We start from the raw sequence: 24074 nt of genomic DNA, 5'->3' as shown, positions 1-24074 counted from the left end.
ATTGGGCAGGACAAGCCGGTGCTAACATCAGGCTGGCCACATTGGCCATCGAGCCAGGCCTTCCCCTGCTTCTCGGAGGGACGTCAGCTGCTGCCCTGAGCAGCCCTGGTGCTTCAGCAGGTGGCACTGTGAGTCCTGCTCACCCGCTGCGGGGCTTTTCTGGTCCAAAAGGTATTTTTCTTTTGGATAAGGAATAAAGCTGAGGTTCTGGCCACTTGCGGTCGTTCAAAACACCACGGTATTTTTCAAAATACAGGGGTGCCGGCCCAGGCATCCCAGCCAAATTGCAGCCTGGGTAGTGTCCCAGCAGCCCAGAGCTCCACCAGCGATTCCGCTGGGATGTGATTTATTTCTTCACTTCCTGTCCTAAAGGAACACCCACAAAGTTGTGAGAGTCGTGCACACAGAGTGTGCTGGGATCTCTGGTGCAAAAGAGATGGCACTGATTACTAGGTGTGGATTAGCAGTTGCTGGTATTTCTGGAGTGGATCTTCAGATCAGAAGCGAGCAGGAAAATAATAGCTAGGCAGCTCCTAGTCAAGGCCACTTTTCTGGGTGTTGCTGATATAAACACAAATCTAAAAAGGGGACAAAATACTTCAACATGTCAGCTGTGAAACATTTATTAAGTTAACAAGTCTACATGGACCAATACCACCATCCTCAGTGTCTGTTTCTGCAGCCACTTATGGGTGGCTTTACTCTCGCTTTAGCTGAAGTGTAAGGAAATCAGTGCTAGTTATCCCACACTGGGCTGTTCCGATCGCCCAAGTGGCAAAGCTCAGTAGCGATGATTCATTTGCTTCTATCTCTTGCCTCAGCTATGGGCTCAAAAGGCAATTATTTGATTGTGTTACATCATCAGGGTTTTGTTTGGATAGATGATTTTATGTTTTAGAGTCTATTAGAGACCATCATCGTCCTTTTTTTCGTGAGGGAGTCCCTTGCCCACAATGCAAGATTTGGAAAGCTACGGAGCACTTTCCTACCTGCTTCCAGATTCACTCCAGCTTTTCTGCCCTCCTCCCTGCCGTGAGTGCTGCATGCAGGGTGCAGCGCTCCTGACCCTCGCAGAGTGCTATTTGCTTATTTTATCTCTGAAAACAAAACAAATTTCTCTGCGTTTTGTTCTATTTCCTACACGATAGAATCTTTTGTTTTCACTTGCAACCTTTGCAGCTTCCAAGAATTTTTACTCCTTGTGGTTTGTCGAGACGCGCAGGGTTCAATAGTCTGCCACCAGGCCCTGGCCCAAGGTCGAGGATTCCCTCCTTTTCCTTCCCAGTATTGTCCTGCATCCTGCAAGGCCCTTCTCCTTACATTGCTGCGGCTGTCGTGACAAAGGGGACTGGCACCAGGCACACTCCTGCTGCCACGGTGACAGCTGCTGAGCACTCGCCAAGCTCTAATGACAATAGCATGACCTCAGATACTTTATTAAGAAAGAAAAACTTGAAAGGGAGGGTACACTTAAAAGCAGACAATAACACCTCGTCTCGGCGCAATGCATTGTTTTTGCAAGCCTGGGATGGAAACCGTTTAATATAATCTTGGCCTGTTCTCTCCCAGCCTCCCTCCCCATTTTACGCACAGGCTCACCCACATCCACGCTGGACTCAAGTTCACAATAGCAGCTGCGAATCTAAATGTGTAAATAGATGTTACTGACTGTTGGACTCAATACGGGGCCAGGCATCAGGAGTGGGAGTCTACTTCTAATGCTGCTGTGACACTCCCTAGCTGGTTATTTCTCTGTGCTTCAGTCTCTCTGGCTGTAAAATGGGGGTAATGGTACTTTAGTCACCATGACAAAGCCTCCTGAGCTACACAGGTCTGGATGGAGCTGTGCGATGGATGGAGAGGGAGGCTGAGAGCTGTGGTGCTGCATGGCGCTGCTCTCCCATGGGGACATGAAAGGGGAGGGCCCCGGTGGGCGAGTGCCCCTGAGCAGAGGGGTCTGCAGCTGTGATGGTCCTAGCAGAAAACCTTTGCCTGGAGCCACACAGAAAGTTTGAGAATTAGTAAATAGGCTTGGCAGAAGGAGGAAGTAGAGCTGGTCAGAAAAATTCTGACTAAACAAGTTTTTGTTGGAATTTACCGATTCATCAACATCAAAGCACTTTGTGGAGAGGGTCCAATTTTGACAAAGTTGCTTCCAAAACCAGGCAGGGTTTGAAAACTGCCTGCCAGGCACATTTTAGAAACCTGGCTAGTTTTCTGCTGATTTACACCATTGATTCCTCAGCAGTTCATCAACTGGCTGTTAAAAGAAGTGTGTATTTCCAGGTGTAATGACTCTGAAGCGACTGTCTCCAAGTGAGGAACTCTGTGGTGGTCTGTGTCTGTGACCTTGGCTTGGTCCACCAGGCAGAGTGCTGCAAGGGTTCACGCAGCTCATAAAACCCAGGACTCAGGGAGATTGGCTCTGCATAGGGCTATCAACTTTTATCAGAGGCTCCTTCTTAAATAACAGAGAAATCAGCTGACCTTAGAGTTGCTGCTTTTAATTCTGGGACCTTTTACTTTGAAACTGAAAGCAAAATGTCTGAATTTTCTCTCTTTTATACACATGCTCAAATAACTCAATTGATTTAAATGGAATTACTACTCAGCTGAATTTGTGTAAATTGGAGAAGTTCAATGAATTGCTACATAACCTTTGAAACATAATGAAACCCATAAAAATACCTAGTTATTTCTCCTTTCCACTTGGAGTAAACAATTCTTCTTTTGTTTCTTATGGATGATACTGGTGGTAAACCTTAAAAACAAAAGGAGAGGAAGAAGAGGAAGAAAAAAATATGTGCTGGACCTGGTTCTTCTCAATGTGCAATTCCTCCTTTTTTATCCTTTGCAGCTGGGTTTGTGTGTGTGTGAGTGTGTGTGTGCATGTGTGTGTGAGAGAGGGAGAGAGAGAGGAAGGGCTATTTCACATTTCCCATGATAGGTTTTGTTTAGAGTTGTGATAGCTTGATTCATTGTGCATAATCTGCAAGCCTTTATACAGCTTTTCTTGAACTTCTCTTCATGGGAGGAAAAATAGCTGGTTTTTTTTTCATAGAGGACTTTTCCAGTGTCTAGTGCGAACATACAGTACTGGAGAAGCACAGAAATATGCCATTGCTTTCAGGCTCGCCCATGTCCAGATGTGCATCCCAAGATGTGCTAGCTTTGGGGAACATAAAGCGAACTGAAAGGAACAGGATTTTACTGAAACAAACAGGATTCCACAAAAAGAAGCAGACCAATAAAAACTGTACAGAGAACATTTTCTTTCATAGTACCTACTATTATGCAATTGTGCTAATGTACTGTACTTCACAGTATGCCTGTCTTTTACAGCAGACTCTTTTCCTTTTAAATGTATGCTAGTATTTTTTTTTTTCAATTAAACACAAGATAATCTTTTAAGTAATGTGTTTATTTTAGCTTTGTTTTTCCCACTCCCCTAGGTCTGCTAGGATTTCTCTCCTATCTTTTTTATGTGCCAATGACATCAGTTGTTATAAGGTCAGGATCAGAAGTCATTGTGGGGGGGCAACAATGCTGTAAGGGCTTGACATGAGATCAGAAGTAATGCTGCGATGAATTTAAAAAAAAAAAAGAGAAAAAAAAAAAAGTAGCAAGGCTTATGGTGCCGAAAGCTCTGGGTTTCCCATCCAGACACCATCTGTGAAGCACTTGGGGACAGTGCCTAATGTCTGAGTCATCATGTTTGGCAGTCATTTACCCAGTGGTCTGTTTCCCTGGGGGGAGTATTCACTGGGGGAGAAAAGGAATGGTAGAAAGAAGGAAGATAAACTGCCCTTTAGCCCCATGATTTATATTTGGTCAGAGTACCCCTGTTCTATTTTCTTTTACTTGGAATGTATTTTGGACATGTTGTTTCAATATGAGACAATCAGCTGGGCTCTCAAAGGAATGTCCCCGGAGACTCAAAACAGCCTCCCAGTAGGGTAATATGTTCAGCAGAATTCTAAGATGTATTCTCCAACATCTGCAGTCTATTTGTGCCTCCAGAATATTTCCCATCAGCATTTGGGGAATCAAAAGGCGCTTTGAGAGATGGTCACCAATTCTCCACACTGCATGATAACTTGTAAAATGTTTGCTTCTTTAAACTTCTACTGAGTTGGTGGTTTCTTTCTTTCTTTCTTTCTTTCTTTCTTTCTTTCTTTCTTTCTTTCTTTCTTTCTTTCTTTCTTTCTTTCTTTCTTTCTTTCTTTCTTTCTTTCTTTCTTTCTTTCTTTCTTTCTTTCTTTCTTTCTTTCTTTCTTTCTTTCTTTCTTTCTTTCTTCCTTCCTTCCTTCCTTCCTTCCTTCCTTCCTTCCTTCCTTCCTTCCTTCCTTCCTTCCTTCCTTCCTTTCTTCCTTTCTTCCTTTCTTTCTTCCTTTCTTTCTTCCTTTCTTTCTTCCTTTCTTTCTTTCTTTCTTCCTTCCTTCCTTCCTTCCTTCCTTCCTTCCTTCCTTCCTTCCTTCTTTCCTTCTTTCCTTCTTTCCTTCTTTCTTTCTTTTTCTTTTTCTCTTTCTTTTTCTCTTCTTCTTTCTTTCTTTCTTTCTTTCTTTCTTTCTTTCTTTCTTTCTTTCTTTCTTTCTTTCTTTCTTTCTTTCTTTCTTTCTTTCTCTCTCTCTTTCTTTCTCTCTCTCTTTCTTTCTTTCTTTCTTTTCTCTCTCTCTTTCTTTCTTTCCTTCCTTCTTTCCTTCTTTCCTTCTTTCCTTTCTTTCCTTCCTTTCCTTCCTTCTTTCCTTCTTTCCTTCCTTCTTTCCTTCTTTCTTTCTTTCTTTCTTTTAAATAAACTAACAACAGAAGGACATGGAAATACACTTTAAATTATTTTTTCATATGAATGGGTTCTGAATGCAGCAGTAACCTCCTGGGAAACAAGAAGACCTAGGAGTCTTCATGGACAACAGAGTGAATGTCTGTTCTGGGTGTGTGACAGAAGAAACAACTTATTAGACTGCATGTTAGGAGTGGGCAGACAATCACATGAAGAGTATTACATGTTTGATCTAAGATACCATGTCCTCATTTTGATTATTGCATTTGGGTTTAGTAAACCCATCTAAAACAAGACAGGCACGGAACTAGAAACAAACTCCAGGCAGGTAGTGAAAATATCAGAGAACTACAGAGAACATATTTTTTGTAGGAAGAAATTGAAAAGATTAGGATTATTTACTCAGGAAAGTAAAAAGAACAAGAGAACATATAGTGTGTGTCACACAAGAAATAATAGATAGTAGGCAGAAAGCCAACTTAAAACTCCTTTCCAACCTTCCCAGTGATACAGGAATTAGGAATGTTCAGACCCAAAAGGAAATAATAGTTGACATAATGTGTAATCAATCTGTGGGCATCAATTTTGTAGAATATCATTTGTACAAATAACAGAAAGTTGGCTGAAAGACAGAAAAATATCGGGCACAAATATTAAAAGAAAATGTCATCCAGGTAAGATAAAAATAAATCCATCTAGCTTTATTCAGCAGGGCATATAAAGGTAAGAAGAAAGATGAGCACATTACTGTGACGATGGGAGTACAAGGGATCATGTGTTCTTATGGTAGAGGGTCTCTTGGTTACCTGTCGGTATTCGTGGGAAGCCATCTGTTTGCATGACACCAATTTCTACTTGATTTCAGTGACTGGGAGCACTTAATATTTAATAAATGGATGAAATTCTTTCCCATTGTTACTCTTATTCACCAAGAGTTTTGTAGCAGGTAATTATAAGATTTCATATGGATGAGAGGAGGCATTTGTCCATGAAACAGTGACAGCAAAGAAATTATGGACAGCTCTGTTCTAGCACTACTCTTATTGGCTGTGTGTGGAGCCAGACTATCAAACTCGGTGGACCAGAAATAGGTATATTATGGCATTCTTCTATCGCAAAGCAAAAGAACCAAGCTGTGGCGCTGCCTATGAAGCACATGAACTCACACCAAACAATAAAGAAAACATCTAAGGTTTTGATTTCATTCATCTTTTTTCTGAGATCTTTCTTCTGTTTCTGTTCTGTGAAAGCCAAATAAAAGCAACAAATAACAAAAAAATCCCTAAACAAACAGTTGGGACTTTGACTTGCGAAACTGTATTTGCATGTTTGTTCTGAAGAGGTTCCCATAGCCCGGCTCTGACTTTTATCTATCCCCACAGGATGTACTCCTACACTTTTTCTTCAGGATCCCATGCTTCCTGTGGGTGTTCCCACAGCTGCCAATTCAGACAGCTCGAGTCTGGAATAGGCTTTGCACAATCCTGAAGATGCTATTCTCTCACTAAGTCAAATGATTCCACACAAAAATATGGCAGATGTTTAGCATCAGGAATCAAAACAGCATTTTTGCACCACACAGCACATTCTTCTCTTCCTGATACCTTTCATTTCCTCTCTACAGGATATGGAGCAATTTTCCTCTTTTGCTGCTGTTCATGTGAACTCAGGAGTCTGTGAATTATACCAGGACATTTGAATTCCCATGTAATCTTCTCTGAGAGGTAAAGGGACTTCGTTCAGTGATGTCTCATGCTTCATTTTTTTCCTGCCTAAAAGATAAATACGGTGTTTGAAGAGAGGTAATAACACTGGATTATTTCTTGTCCTTGATTTTCAACTTCTGTGATTTTCAATACCTGAAAAACAAGAGCTTCTGAATGCAATCTGTATGATGAAAAGGCCAGTTTTCTTTCAGAATAAGTGCTGTAACCATGGGCCAGAAATGTCAAAAAGGCTATTAAATGTTTCTGCAGAGGGTTCTGCAGGTCTTGGAGCTAAAGAAAGCCAGATTCACCAATGCTGGAGATGAATATTCCTAATGACGTTAAAGGGTAGATTCAAACTGAGATTCCAACTACCTGTGGCCTTGGATTATTCTGTGGCATTTTCTTAAGGTGATCGAGTATCCTTTTACGTGTCTGATTGAGCTCTGCGTGTGGTCCTCATCACCAGATTTTTTGAAAGCCTAGAGAAAAGCATGTCAGTGTTGTCCTGAGGCCAGCTCGAACCATTCCCCACCTTATCTCTGGAGTCCTTTGGTATTGTCCAGTGCAAGTGTTGCTGCGATACTGAATTGGCTGCCGGAAAATGCCTAAGTACACTTATGTAGTTCAGGGTGAAAAAAACTTGGTGAAAAGCTGCGCCTACCAGTCCCAATGCCAAACAGCAAAGGAGGAATTAATTCATTTGCAGTCTGATTCTCTGTCACAGAGACACTGGGTCTTCCACACATCTTGGGTTTAGCAATGTGACACACTGTGTTAAAGCATTAGACATAAAAAAATGAACACATTGTGTAACAGAGGATAAAAGAACTGCATGGCCATCACATAAATTCTTTAAGCCAGTCATTAAATTCTTTGCCCCCCCTTCACTAAATTACTTCATCAAGAAATTACAAGCTCTTTCTCTTCTCATGCTAGTTCTGAGACCAAAATAAATTTGAGGTACGTTACAAACTCATCAATGTGTGCAATGCTGTTACTAATCCTCATTTCTACTAAGAATTTACGCTATACTGCCTGTGTTAGGCAAATCTTTAAAGGAACCTATAACCATCAGGAAGCTGCAGAATTCATGCAGAATTGCCCTCTTCAGTTTTGAGTCGAGTTTAGGGATAAGAATTATCTGAATGCTTTTAAACTCACAATTTTTATCAGTGTAACATTTTCCCCGAAAAATGTCTGCTTTCTCTGAAAATGTTCAATTTTGGTTTAGAAGACTTAAGGTCTTCTGCAGACTATAGGATTTTAAAAGCTTTGCAGAAATATTTGGTCTTTTGCCCATTTTTGAAAAGGGGGTGGGGGGAGAAATTTTCAGACAGCTATGCAAAATAAGCCCCGTTTACACCAAACCCTTAACATAAACATATCAAGCACAAGCTTAGCAGCTGCAAAGAAGTCAGCAGAGAGAGTGGTAAGGCTTTTGAACTTGTATTTCCGAATTGGACAGATCTGCAACGTTAGTATTGGTGGTGGATGAGGGGTAGACAAGACCAAGCATAATAAAGAGGTTTGTAATACTGTCTTGTATGGTTTCCCCTCCAACTTCTGGAGCTGGGGGAGAGGTGCTATACAAACCTGTATGGCAGATCTCCTACCCAAGGCTTCCCATACATGATGGGCAGCCTAAGCAGCCTTTATGTTGCTGTAACCCTCTAGACAAGAATGACTACAGTTTTTATCCAGCAGACTAACAAAAGAGCAGCAATACTGCAAGAAGAAAAAGTTCAGTGCTTGGCCTGAATCTTGCAGAGATCCCTGCGTATTTTACCAGACACTTGTTGCATTCCTTCAGGCTTCTCAGGAATGTCCCTAGCAGCAATGCTGCAGGCAGTGTGTCACATAGTGAGAGCATCCTGGAGGAGAACACAGGTCCTGTTGTCTACAGCCTCCTCCCCACAGCTCTCTTTTTCTCTTCCCACTTCCAAGGAAAGAAGTCTGTGAAAGCTGGGCTGAATTTTCAAAGCTGAACTGCTAACCTCAAATCTGAACAGCAGCACCAGCACTCTGATTGAAAATTATGTTTTTAACACCTGAGATCCCATACAGGCAGGGAATTATGGGTGTGAAATTCGGTATAATTAGTTTGTGCTCCTCCTGGTGTCTGGCTACTGCTGATATTCTAGTAGTGTTTCCACATCTACACATGACTTCCAGACATAGCATTTCTTCATTTATTATGTTCTTATTCTTTCATTCACCTGAAAATTACTGCATTTGCATTGATTTCTCTGCATAATCAGCGACTATCCAATGACCACTTTGCCATGGTAGGACTGATCTCTAATAGATAATGAAGAGACGTTCATCACTAAGACAAGGTTACCAAGGAGCGCAGAAATTCCGTGAAGTCCAGACTGTTTAGAAACATTTTAGAAATGCATTTCTTTCTGTAAGTTTCCCAAGCTGACTGTTTCTCTACATTTTCTGTTCAAGGTTAAAAGAAGGACTAAGGTTCAATATTACATTTCATTCTATACATTTTTTTAGTCTGTAAGATTTCTAAGAAAGTTTTCACACTTTTGAAAATCCAGTGCACTAGAGACATAATAGGAGTTTTACTCTGGTTTATTCTATTCACATGCTATGCTTCTGTATTTCAGATCCCTTATATGAGTCTGCTAGAGGCAATAGGAGCCACAAAGGACCTTCCTCAGAGGCAGAGATTGCAGATGACCCCACGTAGAGGAGAGAGGATGCAAAGCACAAAGCTTCTGAGGTACCCACGTGGCACCACATGGAGCTTTGGCAGGTTTGTGACCTTCTGATTTGAAATATGGAAGGTGTATACTCCTGGAGTTTCCTAGCAAAATAAACATTGTATAGCACGTACTATTACAGACACAGTTCTAGACTCAGTAAAAATTAGGTGTGCATATTTCAAATCAGTTTTTCTTTCAGTATGGACTTTCTAGGATGCAAAGAAATACAAACTATATTTTTGAATTGTCATTATTCTCTACAAGATGATTTCTCAACAGTCAGTAGGCAATATAGTTTTCTCTTACTGAAAGTGTAGCCACTTAAGTTGATTAATTGATTCAACTCATCTGGACAGTCATCCATTTTAATATATATGGTGCAAAAAATCATTCACATGGCATTCTACATTTGGGATTAGGATAAAAGTACCTTCATTCTTCTTTCTGATGTAAATACTGCAGCTGGATCTTTTCTGCTCTTCTCTAAAGAAAGTCTTTAACTTGTTGATGATTATTGGCACTTTAGCTAGTGTTCATGGTTGTTGTGAGTGGGCATGAGGAAGACAATAGAACTTTATCAGGCAGGCCTAGACTATATAGCAGTTACAATAATGTCTAGTTTTAGTAGATAGATAGTAATATTGTGAATAGGTCCTCAGCAATAAACTCAGCTGGTTGTTTGGTCAACAGAAGTGCTATACTGGCTGCTAATTACAACCCTATGTTGGATATGGTGCCAAGTACATGTTCTCAGTATTAGCCCAGAAGGCACTGGTCTTCAAAAGAGAAAAGCTCTTCCAGAAAATTCATTTGTGAGACTGGTGCCTGAGACTAAAGGCACCAGACAACAGCTTTAAAAAGCTGTGGTACCTCCTCTTCCTTCCTAATCATTTGGATGTCTTTTTCCTTAGGGAGCATTAGCGGGTATTGACTAACATACTTGGAAGAAAGTATGTCAGAGAACACAGACTCTGTGAACTACTCTTTTAGTTCGAGTTGATCTACGTGGGGATCAGCCACAAGCTAGCAAGGCAATGGGGTCACACATTTTACAAGATGGGAAAAAAAGTAAATATTACTAAATAGCTATGATGCCATGGAAAGGGCAAAAGGTTATGAAAATTATTAGCTTGAGGAAAGAGTCACGTATACAGAGGGATGGAAACACTCGGCTAGTAAGTGTGTGGCATTCCATGGCTGTGATATCAGAATTCCCAATACCAGCCGGCTTCCCTTTTCTAACTCTTCGGAAAATGCCTAAATTTCCCATAAATAAAAAAGAAAATAAAAAGATGGGAAGTAGGAAAAGTTTTTGTTTTAAAGAACAGCAGCACTATTCAGTTGCATGGGCATAGCCTAGTCAGTGCGGGTTAATATTTAAGGGCCCCAGAGAAGATCCCTGCTTTTTCTTTGAGTGTTTGAATACATTTTTCTCTGGTATTTTGGATGGACCAAATAAGAAGGCCTATGCTGCTTTAAGATAAAGGAATGCAACCTCCATGACTTCATTAATGTCCTGTTTACTGCCAGCTATGAGTTTTATTGTGTATTCTTAATCACCAAATTCCTTAATACTCTCTATTTTAAGGAAAAGATCTTGTGGCTTTATTTAGTAGATCTGCTCTGGCTGGGTATGTGTCTGCTTGGATTAGTTGTGAGGCCTATTTCATACAGCGTATACTGTAAAATATGCTGCTGTCTCTATCTGGCTGCTCCGAATCTTGATGTGCAACCCTAAGAGGAGACCTTGGACATTGCAGTTCCCTTTGTGTCCCTTGTCTTTTCTGAACTTCAGTCCTCTTGTGGGAGCCTTGTGGAGAACTACCCGACTTACTAGATAGAAACAAGGGATTTTGCAAGTTGTCTTTTTTGGTTATAGTATGCTTGTTTGAATGAATTTGTCTTGGATGCCATTATCGGCTAGTGAAGGGTCTATAGAAAGTGCTCTACCTACTGTAAACCTTCCATATAATGTGAAAAGGTTGTAGGTAGAATGGCTTCAGAGAGGTAGCCTTAGATGTCCCAGCTGTCATGATGTAAATTCATGCCTGTCCCCATTTAAGCTTGTACAGAGAGAAGCATCTGAAAATGTTAAAAATGTTTTTGAATTTAGTGCATTTATGTGGGTGGGAAGTGCTACTCTCTTAGCATGGAGGGGCATGCTGTGGCTCTATTTACTGTCTAAGAAGAAGGTGCTTCACCTTACGGTCATTTATCCTGTTTAATTAATGCCACTTCTCAATATCCCACTCACTCATTTTGGAATTTCTCCAGCATTGACCATTCCACTGCAATGCCAGTGAGCCTTGGCAAAAGAAAAAAAACCACAAACCAGTACCAGTTTTACAAAGCTTTATATCTGAAAATCATCAGCACTGCCATTGCAGCCACCTGCTGCCTGGTGTGGCACTGAGGACGGCTATCTGACCCCCCAGCCCCTGTGGGCTGTTGGTTCAGACAGCTGCAGTGAGAATTCCTCTTCAGGCAGTCCAGCAGTGCAGACTGCCAAGGTTAATCTCCTGTGTGCTAACCTACACGGCCTCTGCGTGTGAGAAACATGAAAGTGCGACCACTTTCCAATGAATGATCTAAGGAAAATTACATAAATGAAAATACAGCAGAGTCCTGTCATCTGTAGTTATAAATAACTTCTGTTGTTTGGTCAGCTGGAATCATACAAACATGCCATTGGTAGGACCTGAAAATGTATACATACAGATTTTGAAATGGGAATAATGTAGAAAATGAAAGGAGTAATTAACCAGATAAATGCTTGGCTCCTTTCTTATTCTGGCAATCTAATAGATAGGCACATAAAGACCTACACTGCTATCAATATCTTGACCCTAGGCGTTCACGAGATTCCCACCTTTGCCAGTGAGAAGTGCTGCTTTGATAGACTGACTTCCTAAAGAAAAGCATCAAACCAGAACCTCTGCAAAAGGTACGCAGAGTTCTTCCCCTTCCTTTAGGGGCAGGAGTTGAATTACAGTAGGGGGAGTGGGGTGGGGAAGAGTGGGAACAGCAGAAATCGTCCTTACAGGAGAAAGAGGAAACTAAAAGAGCTTTGCAGCTCAGGTCAGCTTTTCTCTGTGCTTCCCCCACCCTTCTTGTGAACAATAAGTCAGTTTGCTATCTCCTTTTCCTTCCTTCCCTTTCCCTCCCTGCAATACTTGGCCTGGGAACAGGGTGAAGGGGGTTGTTTGTAGTAGTACCCACAGCATGCAAGAGAGTGGAGGTCTTTTGTAGCCTTGGCCAGGGAAGGGCTTGGTGGAGACTGCCTATAGCCACCAGCTTTCTAGTCTGGAAGGTATGGAGTGAGGTGTATCATCTCCGAGATACTGCAAAATGGAAGAGTAGTTAAGCAAGCATTGGAAAGCCAAGGAAATGATTTAGGGCTGTGTAGCTGGGCCAAGCTGATAACTGGGTGAGGGAATTGCTAGACTGAGTGATGGACAGGCCTGAGGTGTAGGCTCTACAGTAGTCACTTGTCTAGATTGGGATCAACTTTTGATCTGGGAGGATGTCACCTAATGCAATAATTTCAAACATTGCAATAGTATGTTCATGACTTCTCAGGTGTGTTGCACTGTGTTATGCCACATAATAAAACACCCTGCCTATACCTCACCTTGATGCAGCCTTTTGTGCCTAAAGGCAAAGAAGACACTCCTCCTCTCTTCCTAAGAACTGAGAGAGAGAGAGCTGGATGTTGAATAAAAGATAGCTGGGAAACTTAACGAGAACCTGAGGAGACATGAAGGCTGCCTGTTTGGAGAGAGGGGCAAGATAGAGAAAACAAGCAGATCTGGCCCGAGGCAATTTCTATTTGTTCCTCTTTCCTTCTGCGTTGTGCAAATATCACTCTGTGCTCTTAATTTTTGGCCTTTCTGCCCTTGCCTTGCAGACCTGTGGAGTGGGAAGTCGAGCAGGCAGCCCGAAGGCACCACAGCCAGAAGAGAAACAGGAGGAGGATGTGGAAATAACTGGAAATCCCTGGGTTCCAGAAAGTCAGCAGGGAACATGCCAGCACCCTTAAGCTAAGGAGGGACCTGGGAGAGAGTGCAGTTTGCATATTTGGAAGGAGAGAGGGAAGTGCGTGTTAATAAGACAGTGTGAAGGTCTGTGAACTGCAGGAGAGGCATTCTAGGTGGGAACCGCACCCTGTCTCTAATTCCCTCATCTCATCTGGCTGCAGCAGAAGCCCACACAGCAACTCTTCTTCAATCCCCCTTACTGTCAGCCGGCTCCACACCACTTTTGGGCTCTGCAAATGGCCAAAATGCGAAACACGGGTGGTTTATGCGTGCTGTGTTTTGTGTCAAGTTATAAAGCTTTGAAGTTGAAAACCTGCTTTTAAAATGAAATTTCCTCATGTTGTGAAGAACAAAGCAACAAATTTGCTACCTGACACAGCCTCCGTATCTGTTAAATTATCACATGCAAATGGCTTATTGGATTAATTCAGGAAAAAACCCAAACTTCTTAAGAAACAGGCTATACATTTAAAAGATTTATATTCTGCTCCCTCGAGAACAGTGCACAAGAAATACGAATGTTCCCAGCTCTGCTGCCTGCCATGCAGCCTGATGGCTTTTGCCACACTCTGGCAGCAGCAGAGAGATGTGCTCTAGGGCGAGCAGAAGAGTTTTAGCTTGCTCTGCAGGGCACTTGGTTGGAGCAGGGAAGCTCCTTCTCAGCCCAAGACTTCAACAGGTTATTTCATATGTCAGTTCAGCCAGTGCAGAGGGAGTGGAAATCACCCCCCAATTCCTCTTCCTGGAAAATCCTCTGAAAGGGGGGACTTCCCAACTTAGAGTACTGCCAAAACATCCTACTTCTGCAAACCCTTCCAGAAGAAATACATTGTAGGATGGTGCACAGTTCCTTGGGATATTCATCTGGGAAAAATTAGGATAATTTCTTTAATCAGCCATTGTGGCTTGGGCAGGGAGAATCAGGGAGCCGCATGACCCCTGTTTCACATATTTATCTGCCTCCCTTTCGTGGCTGTGTAGGATGGGGAAGTCCATGCTCTACTGATGTGCCACTGTAGGCTTAGACAGAGCCCAATGAACCATTCTGTTTGCCCTCAGGCTCCTTCAACTCACTTGAAAACAAGCAATAGAGCCACTCTTCTCTTCCTCTCCTGCATGGAAGCTTGCTCAGCAGGAGAAACAGGGAAGAGGTAGCAGCTGCTTAGAGCTCTCCCCATTTGCATCCGAGCTGCTCGCTGGCTCTGAGGTGCAGGGAGGGGGAAAGGGTGATGGGAGGCAGCTGGGGAATGCGATGCCCTCTACATCCTTCCTGTAGTGACAAGCCTTATTCAAACACTTCAGTTTAAAAAGCTCAGAGTGCAGCTCCAGGAGAATGCTTTCAATTCATAATCAAATATGGGGCAATAACAGATGGATAAAACAAACAAATGTGGGGGAGGATGAGGTACATACTCAAACAGTCTGGAGTGTATTCTGGGAAGAAGACACCCACTTTCTATGTGTTATTTCTCATTCAAGGAAATCTATGGGCAGGTGAACTTTGGGACCTTCTTCACTGTGCTCAGAAAAGGCATTGCAGGAAGGAACACCTCTTTTTTTTTTTATTTTAGGATGGAAGCAGTTCTCATGTCCTTGCACGCTTTGAAGCTCTTTCTATCCCTGCTGTGTTACTCCTCTCCTCCTTACATGAGGAAACTGAGCAAGTAGCTTGGCTTTCTGACCAGCGCTAATACTACCCTGTCACTTTGCCAGGAGATGCAGCCTGTTGAGTGGAGCACTGGCACAGCAACCCCAACGTGCATTAGCGCTCTGCAGGCCTCATTGTGTTACACTCCTCACGATCACTGCTCTGCAAGCTCTGCATGGGGCTATTCTCTCTGCTTGTGCGCTGTGTTACCACTGTCCCTGCAGCCAACTCCATTGTTTTGCTGGTGATGATAATACATAGGTTTTTCCAGCAAAGAAAGCCTCCAGGCAAGCTGGGAGGCTTCTCAAAGCACAACGGGTTGGTTGCCAGACAAAGAGCAGAATGCTTGAAGAGCCTATAACGATTTATCGTCTTAATGCGCATGGGTTTCTATTGCTCAGGACTGCATGTGAGATTTAAAACCTGCAGCAGACACAGGCATGTTGATAATGCGGTAGCACTGAATGGAGGACCTGAGGAAAATTTTTAAGGTGAACTTTCTCAGTTCAATCTTGTTAATCAGTACGGGGTTATTGAACAGAGAGGAAGGATCTCTGCAGTCGGTAAGCCTGTGCAATAATAGCAATCAGTGAAGCACAGCATCATCTTGAAAATCATGTTTTAACTTCACGGGGAAATGGCACATATATTATAATAGGAGAATTTCCCTTCTACTGTCTGTGCAATCAGAGATCCCTGACCTTTAATTTGTTTTAAATGTGATCAATTTCTGCTACCTGCCAACCAGTCACAGATGCAATATTGTACCAGCAGTGAGGTGAAGGATAGAACAAAGTGTAATCAGTTTGAGGAAATGATAATATAGATTTAAAATCAACAGCAGTAGTTTAATTCTAGAAACTATGATAAAACGCTTTTTATTTTTTCCCCTGAGTTCAGTCTTGGAGCTTTGTTTTGAAAGCAGAACATTTTCTTGGCATGCCTCTGCTGATTTCTTAAATGTGCCAGTGGAGGAAACATCATGCTTCTGTGTCTTCAGTTTCTTTGTAATAAGATCCAGTTAAACAACTAAAGACATTAAAAATTCATTAGAGCAGTTCAATGTTGCAGTCAATGAGACCTGTTGTTTATCAAAGTATTTCCAGCCAAATAAAATGTGTTTTTTTTTAAAGCACATAGAAGACAGTTGTTCAGAGTGCTTTGTATAAAATTGATTTTATATTTATATGTAAATCATTTTTACACTTCTCTAATGCAGCAATAGGCAACGTTAGGTAACAGGGCAGATCTGTGAGAATGCATCTCTGCTTCAACTGCCAAAGTTACCTTTAGGTCAAACAGCACGGGTGAATTACATCACAGTACTGGGGCAGTACTCAGCAATAAAATAAGTTAACTGCAAACGCTTCATTATTATCTTCACTGTGAAGCATTTTTAGGGTATTTAGAGGTCTGAAAGTGAAAATACAGTGAGCCAAATTCTGTGCTGGTTTTCTACTGGTGCCTCAGAAAAAAGAACTTGGGTGATCCGTATAAACTATTATAGCAAAAATTATTCTGATACTTCTGACACTACTAGAAACACAGGAACCTTTAGATAAATTGAGATTGTATTGTCAAGGCAAATGTGCCACAGGAAAATAACATGTAAACTGAATCTCAGGGTCAAGTCTCATTTTGAATACACTAAATTGTGTTCTATATAGATTTCTGGAGCAGCAGCAGGTTAACTGGTATTTAATTCCTGTTCAAGGTGAATGGAATTTGACCAAAACAAGTGCTGAAATAGCTGATGCAGTTTCTCATCATCCAGAATCTTGCACAAGTTTAACTTCAAAAGCTACTATCATGGAAATAGCTCTGTAGCTGTTTAGTGTGATTTCAGTTATACCTCTCAGTGTGGTTACTGAGAATGCTAGCTGGGAATCTGAAGTTAACTATGATGTCCCAGTATAATGAAAGTTGAGCCACTGCATTAGATCTGTATGACCTTTCACAGTAATCTAGATTGGAGGTGACAGAAAACCTGACAATTGAGTTAAGACTCATGTTAGTGAGGAAAAACCGTATGAGGCTTGCTGCGATTCCCGTCAATATAAATACAGTGGGGTCTGATATTCTTGTTTGAAGGATTACGTTATTTTTCTAAACCTATTTGAAAGGGAAATGGGCATTTATACTTGGAAGACCAGGGACCCATTTGAATTTAGGAGATTTCAGTATTTTAAGATTTAAATGGGGATTTAAAGTGTATGCTTATCTTATGATATGAAATCTGTGGTTAAACTTAGAACATAATGTTTCTCCAGATGTTTACATACATGAGCCAAACTGAGAAGGTGGCTGTCAAATAATTTGATACCCAGCTTGGGAGAAAACCTTGGTTGAAATCTTTACTGATCTGTGAATCTTTAAAAGGAGTGATCTTCTTAAGTGTATATTATTTTTCAAGGGAAGTCTGAAAAGACCTTGTAGTCTTACAAGGACATACTTTATATACACATATTAAATATGTCCTCTTAAACTTCCTAAGAAAGATGCATAAAGACAGACTGAGTACTACTTTCAATAGCATGATTTATCCCCAGCAGAACATGCTCAGTTCTCTACATTTTTTCTTGCATTCAGAAAGTTATTCTTGTCAAAAGTACAGAAGCTTCCAAAGCTTCCTTTTCTTGTAAAGATGTGCCTGACCTTATCTTCTATAATAGGCTCTATTTTGGCTAGCGCTCTATTTACATAGGAATGCAAGCATAATTAAATGCTGACAGCAAGAGGTCTATTTGGGTGGAATTTGAATGAATATCTTATAGCAATGTGGTTAACAAACCTTATAAAAATAAAAAAGAGAAGCTGTGCCCTCACACACTGGGCAGTGTTAGTAGAGGAGGGTTATAATGTCCTGGAGTGGAGGTATGTAAACAAAGAGGTGGCAGTGTTAGGTCTGTGGTGAGCTAGACTTGACAGCAACATAAACAGCATAAAGAAGCCTTCTAAACAAAATCTCCAGCTGATCAGTGGAGCCGACCCACCACAGGCCTTCAGAGCTGCTGAGAAGGCGAGATGAATTTCTAGAGGATGCCTGTGTGTTCCCAGCAGTGGGGAAGGCAGGGAAGACGTGTTGAGAGGTAATGTTCAGTCATGGGGCTGCGAACAGGTGTGACCCCCAAAGGCAGGATGGACCTGGAAGCTGTAGAGGGCTGGCACATCAAAGGGCTGTTAGCAGCACTAGGTCTTTTGCTGCCCCAAATGTCAGAAAAGGGAGAAGTGGCCCCATTAAGAAGTTAATTTAGCAAAAGATTAGGCTTCCTCTGACAGGCAAAAACAGAGCGAGTGAAACCCTGACACCACTAAAATCCATAAGGATGCTATAGTTGATTTCGGAGAAAATGGTAAAATACTAGATTATTGACTGCAAACTACCCATCCTTTTTGCTAAATCTCTCTAGCCCAAACAGCTTGTGTGGTTTGTGAGGGCACAGAGAGGGATGGATACCTCTGTCTGGCTTTCTCCTTTTCTAAATTCTCCCCTTGCCTGTTCTGTTGGAATAAAAAACCTATTTGTGTTCTTGAAGTCACACACAGATGCTTAAGAAGGGTACTGTGTGAAGGAAGTACTGATTTGTGCTGTGTTGTGTCTCTTCCTAAGGAAGGAGAGTGGGCCCAGTTACCTTCTTTTTTATGTCACTGGCCATGAAAAGTAGCACTAAGAACTAAGTGTGATATGAACTGTCCTGAACACATGCAGCTGTTGTGTTTGATTGTGGTGAGTGGTAGAAAAGCATGTCATATCTTCCCTTAAGAATGTGTTTATTGGTTGAAAGGCTACATCTGAACCTAGCATTTTATACTGGTAAGCTTAAATAGGGAATATATATATTTTTACAGCAAATACTTAAATAGGTGGTTATTTTTGCTTTTGCTTGCATTAGTATACTTAGTCACTGTTGCCAATGTTTTAAAATCTATCTGTATAAAGTTAGGCATTTACATCCATATTTCAACTTACAAAGAAGTAGTCTCATTTTCCAAAGTACTGAGAGACTAAAAGCCTTCTTGAAAAATAATTGTATGAGCATCAAGTGAGGTGTTGACATGATTGCATGCAGATAGATGTGATCTTCTCTGCTGAAAAAGGAGTTGTCCATATAGAAACCAGCTCCATTCCAGACTCCATTCCAGAAACTGTATAGGTGCATTGATGCAGTGCTGAGTTGAAGCTATTAAGACATGATTTTTGCCTACACAGGTATGTCTTTATAGAAGTGACTTCATATACCATGGAGGCCTACCTACACTGAGGTATCTGCACTGGAGAATCTAACTTTGCCTCGCATATTTAAAAATATGAATCTCAGTCCTGAACTAAGTGTGGTGCCCAGAGAAGTAAAATGCAGGCAAGTCTCCCAAGCACAGCTAAAATCTAGTATGTGCTGTGGCTCAGCAGCAATAGCTTGTTATTGAGTGACACCTGGGTCAAGAACAGAAGATGTAGAAACTGTTTTCAGAAAATTCTTAGCTTATGGTATTTGATGTTTCTTTCTAGCTGCAATTATACCTACTAAATATTTAGCAAAGTATTTAATAGCATATTTTGTGTCACTGCCTTTATTTGGATTATAGTGCCATGGATTAAATTTAGGAGACGATATAAGCTTGTTCTTTCTTTGTAGTTGACTGATAGCAGTAATTTGTCACTGTTTCCATCGCAGGCCACATGATTAAGATCAGAGTCAAGAACTCGACCGTGCAAATCTCAACCACTGGGATCACTGCTGTGCACTGAGATAACCAAAAAAGGTATAGGCTGAAAGAAGACAGTGTAATTTGAAATTAATCAAGATGTAACAACTCCCTTTCATAGGCTGTGGTTGGGAATTCTCAGCTGAGCTGAGTGTGCCAATGGCTGAATCACAGTTGCTGGCCTGTTCACTCTCTGACCTAACGCTGTGCTCCTCTCACAGCTGCCGAGCTGCTGATAAATCCTCTGCAGCCTAAAACCTTGGGTTGCCTGAGGTTAACAGAGCACTGACAGTTTGCACCAGTTGAAGATCTGTCCCTGGGTGTCTGAACCCTACAGGGAGCGTTCTTTCCTAATGAGCAAGTTGTTTGGGGGAACTGCAGGGACTGTGATCTGAGGATATTGGGGTGAGATCTCTGCCGCAGCCTGATGGAAGACGACAGCCAAGACCCAAATGCTAGTTCCTTTGGTAGCAGCTAACACATTTCCTGACTGCCATGTTGTCCATGTAACTTGAAAAGAATTTTGAATGAATCTGTGGCAGAATAAACTAGTTAATGAGATCATGGGAGAGGGCTTTTTTCCCTTGATGATTAACTGTTGTCTTGTCTGGTGGTAATACATACACGACAGCCACAAGTAGTGAAATAGCTCATCATCTCCAGCGTTTACTGAATCCCAGGCTCTCGTTTCCATGGGCCAGTGAAGTGCAAAAGGCCACACTGTCGTTCAGAGGAAGAATAGACAGGCTGAAAGGAAACCATTGTTTCTCCCTTCCCGCTTGGGCTTTTGCAGTGTTTCTGAAAACATTTTAAGCTCTCTGTAGAGTATTTCAGTTAATCCTTAGAAAGCAATAATAAAGCTCTAGGAAAAGTACGTAAAGGAAAAGATAGGACATTTTCAGTCAGGATGGCTGTACTTGCTAGGAAGATCTGCTTCTGATTAACATGCCAAGAAAGTACTTAGGTTGAAAGAGAATTTTACTAGACACTTTTAAAGGAAACTGTTTAGAAAAATGTCATGTACTGACCTCTGAGAAAGATCTGCAGAATCAGTATTTCCTTCCAGTTCACTCTGAGGTTTCTACCTCTCTTCTCTGTCATGCACTCAATAGCAATAACAATAATAGCAATACTTTCAGTGCTGCAACACTCTCTACTTCAAAGCACTTCACAAACACTGGACCAGATTCAGTCTGGTCTTCTGTGGATATAAACTTTGTGTGAAATCCTGGCTCTGTTATACTGAATGGCAAATTTCCCACTGACTTCAGTGGGGTTGCGATTTCACTCACTCCTTGTCAAAGAATTTGGGCAAAGCAAACCTTCTGAAAGAAAGAGGTGAATGTGATAGCTGAAAGGAGACGAAACCTCTCTTCATTGCAGGGGAACACATAAATTCTCAAAATGGAGGACAGGGACATCCAGACTGTAGGGGAATGACGGAGGGAAGAAAGCTTAACCTATTCATCTCCCAGTGTGCTTCCCTTTCCTGTTTCTTTTCTCCTAGGTCAAGACTTAGGTTGATTCTCTGCTTTTGTTGTGCCCTCAAATTTATAAGTCTCTCACATTTATATAAAGATGACTACAGAGACTATGGAGAAATAGCTGCTTGACTCTCTAGCTTGGTTGATTGGTTGATAACCTTAGTTTTTGAGTACTTTCACTTGGCATTGCCATTTGCAGTTCACATAAGAATGGTAGGGGTTTATGCCATTTACACAGGGGCAGATCAGTCAGGAGTCAGACTCTTGCTCATTTACAAATGATCAAAGGTTTTTTACTTTTTAACACTGAAAACACTGCAAGTATCTTGAATATTTTTAGTCCTTTATACCATCGCTGAGTGAAGACAGCCTTTAAAGTCTTTTTGGGCCAAAAAAGATATTGTATGTTTCACTGAAGTATATTTAGTGATTGCAAAATGTTAAGTGCTTATTTTGTATGAATAAACACTGCTTTTAATGATTCACAATCCCAAAGAAATTACTAACCATATACAAGGCTGAAGAGAAGGCATAGCACTGAATATCAAAACTGAACACCAAGGAAGATATTAAGAAATACAAATATTGCTTTAAAAATGGGTTAAAACATTAAGCAATGTCAGCCAAGCTATATTCACTCCTTCTGATCAGGGCTCTGTACCTGAAATCCTTATTCAAGGTAGAATTTGTATCATGTTGCCATCTGCCTTTGCTTTTGACTGATCCAACAGCCTTTCTACCCTCCTGGGTATATAAACCCCATCTGTCCAACAGTGTTGGTTACCTGAGCCGCTCTCTTTTTCTGCTTCCAGTTGGTACCTCCCGAACATGCCAAAGAGCAGTCCTGACATCTTGGGCTTGTTTTTTTTCCTGCTCTTCCGTGTGTGTATCTTATTACATGGAAGTGTGCTGAGAGGTAGTTTGCTGTGTAAAAATGTGATGAAAACTGAAGGAGGACTTCAGGTTTTGGCCACAGTTGTTCTATCTTTTTGCTACATATAAAGCTTTATGGCACAGACAGAAAGGAATGTGGAAACAGCTGAAAAATAAGCTGCTCTTCTCCTCCTTAGGTCTAAATTCATCATTTCTCTACGTATTTTGGAAAAGCTGCTTTCCAAATTTGAGCTTCACAGACGTTACTGTGGCCTTGTATTTGCCTTCTGTGCCTCATCACTAGGAGCAGCTGAACTAGTTTAAATTCTCAACAGCAATGAGAAATTCACCAGAGACAATAAATCATAGACATCATGAACTTCTGACTAGTGTGAAGTCATTCAGAAATATATTTCCCAGCAGATCTCTGCAGTCTGTGGTATTCCCATCAGGTGATTAATCCTCTGTCAGGGTGCAAAATGTATTGTAATACAGAAAGAGAAGGAACTACAGCAGATAAGGAATACAACATTGCTTATGTTTCCAAAGTCTTTGGGTGATAGAAATAGACTGCAATCAGTTGCAATATCTTGCACTGCATGCCTTTTAAAAATTCTAAATTATGACTGAGGTGATAAAATAAACCCAGGAGAAGAGAACAACTCAATGAGCAGGAATTATGAATAAATACAAGAAAGAGTGGATTGGTGTTATTGGGGTTAAAGCTTCAGTTTTTCTGTTTCAGAACTTGATTAGATTTTGACCGAAATCAGAAATCTAAAAGAAAACTGTGTATTCCTTTAAACACCTTTCCCCTGAACACCTCTAAATGTTGTGGTGACTGCCATTTGACCTGGCTGGCACTGTCTGAATGGGCAGGGAGGTGGGGGGAATGAAGTTCAGAGCTGCTGATACATTAGGGAAGGATGCTGATCAAAACACTGTGTGTCTCAAAGAAGCAGGGAACAGAAGGTAATGAGCTTTTGACTTCGGTCCTTATCACTTCTTGAATGGTTAAAAGGAAGAGAGTGCCATGCAATCAGAGCTGAAATTTCATTAAAGGCATTGAACAGATTGGGTGACTCTCATTGACACCTGTGCAAATTTGGATTTGGTCCATGAAGTCTAACTGTACACTGGTGGAACTGAGCTTGGTGCCTCATGCGTGGTCGCTGAGTTTGGCAGCAGTGGCGGGTGAGCTGCTATCAGGAAATGGGACATGTGTTCCTCTCCTCAGATCTGTATGCTAAGTGCTAGGCCTGGCCTGACAGATGTTACAGTGCCTCTGAGTAAGCAGGGAAATTATATACAAAAGTTTCCTATTATGGCTGGAATAAACAATTTCTTAACTTTTGTGTATGCTTGTCTTTCAGGGAGGCACAGTGCTCTCACTCTGTAATACTGCTGATTGATTGCCACAGTGTTATGGATTCCAGCTAGTCTGGAACCCACAAGAAACTCCTTTTCATACTACTACACTGACTTCTCAAAAAAAGTTTAAGTGCTTTATAAGCATAAATTAATTCAGCCAAACAGCGTTTCTGTGATGTGGGAAAATCTGTGATGCCTAGCTGACACCACTTACTTGACTTGCTTAATATTACAAACTGAATCAGTGATGCAGATAAGAACCAAACTCAGGATCCCTATTTCTGACCCCCTTGTTTTGTACAGTAAATGCCGACAAGGCAAACTCCCAATACTTAACAGAACAAGCGTTTGGATTGTGGCTAGTGCACCTTTGCATAATAGCGCAAAAGCAATTCCTTTTATAAATTCCTCCCACCCCTTCACAAAATAGCCTCAATGAGGGGGGGGAATGCTCTAAAAACTCACTTTTATAAATGTAGCACAGACCCTTTTCTGCTCTTAATTTATTTTTTAACAGTGAGTGGCTTTATTTAACATTCAGAATCTGGATTCTGACTTAGGTGGCTAGGCTTAGCTCATGAGTCTTTAGATTTTGTTCCCTCTGGAGACAACAGACAGGTGTGTATCTATCATCTAAGACGTTCTTCCAGAGCATGATTCAAAGCAGAAGTCAGGTGCTCAGATTTGAGTTGACTGAGTGCCTAAAGCCTTGACAAACTCTTGTTCTCTGATTGCAATAGGTGGAGCTGGG

Source organism: Platalea leucorodia, assembly GCF_965183815.1.
Source record: "Platalea leucorodia genome assembly, chromosome: 1".
Classification (NCBI taxonomy): Eukaryota; Metazoa; Chordata; class Aves; order Pelecaniformes; family Threskiornithidae; genus Platalea; species Platalea leucorodia.
The sequence above is the reverse complement of the archived record's forward strand: the minus strand, read 5'-3'. Positions refer to the sequence as shown.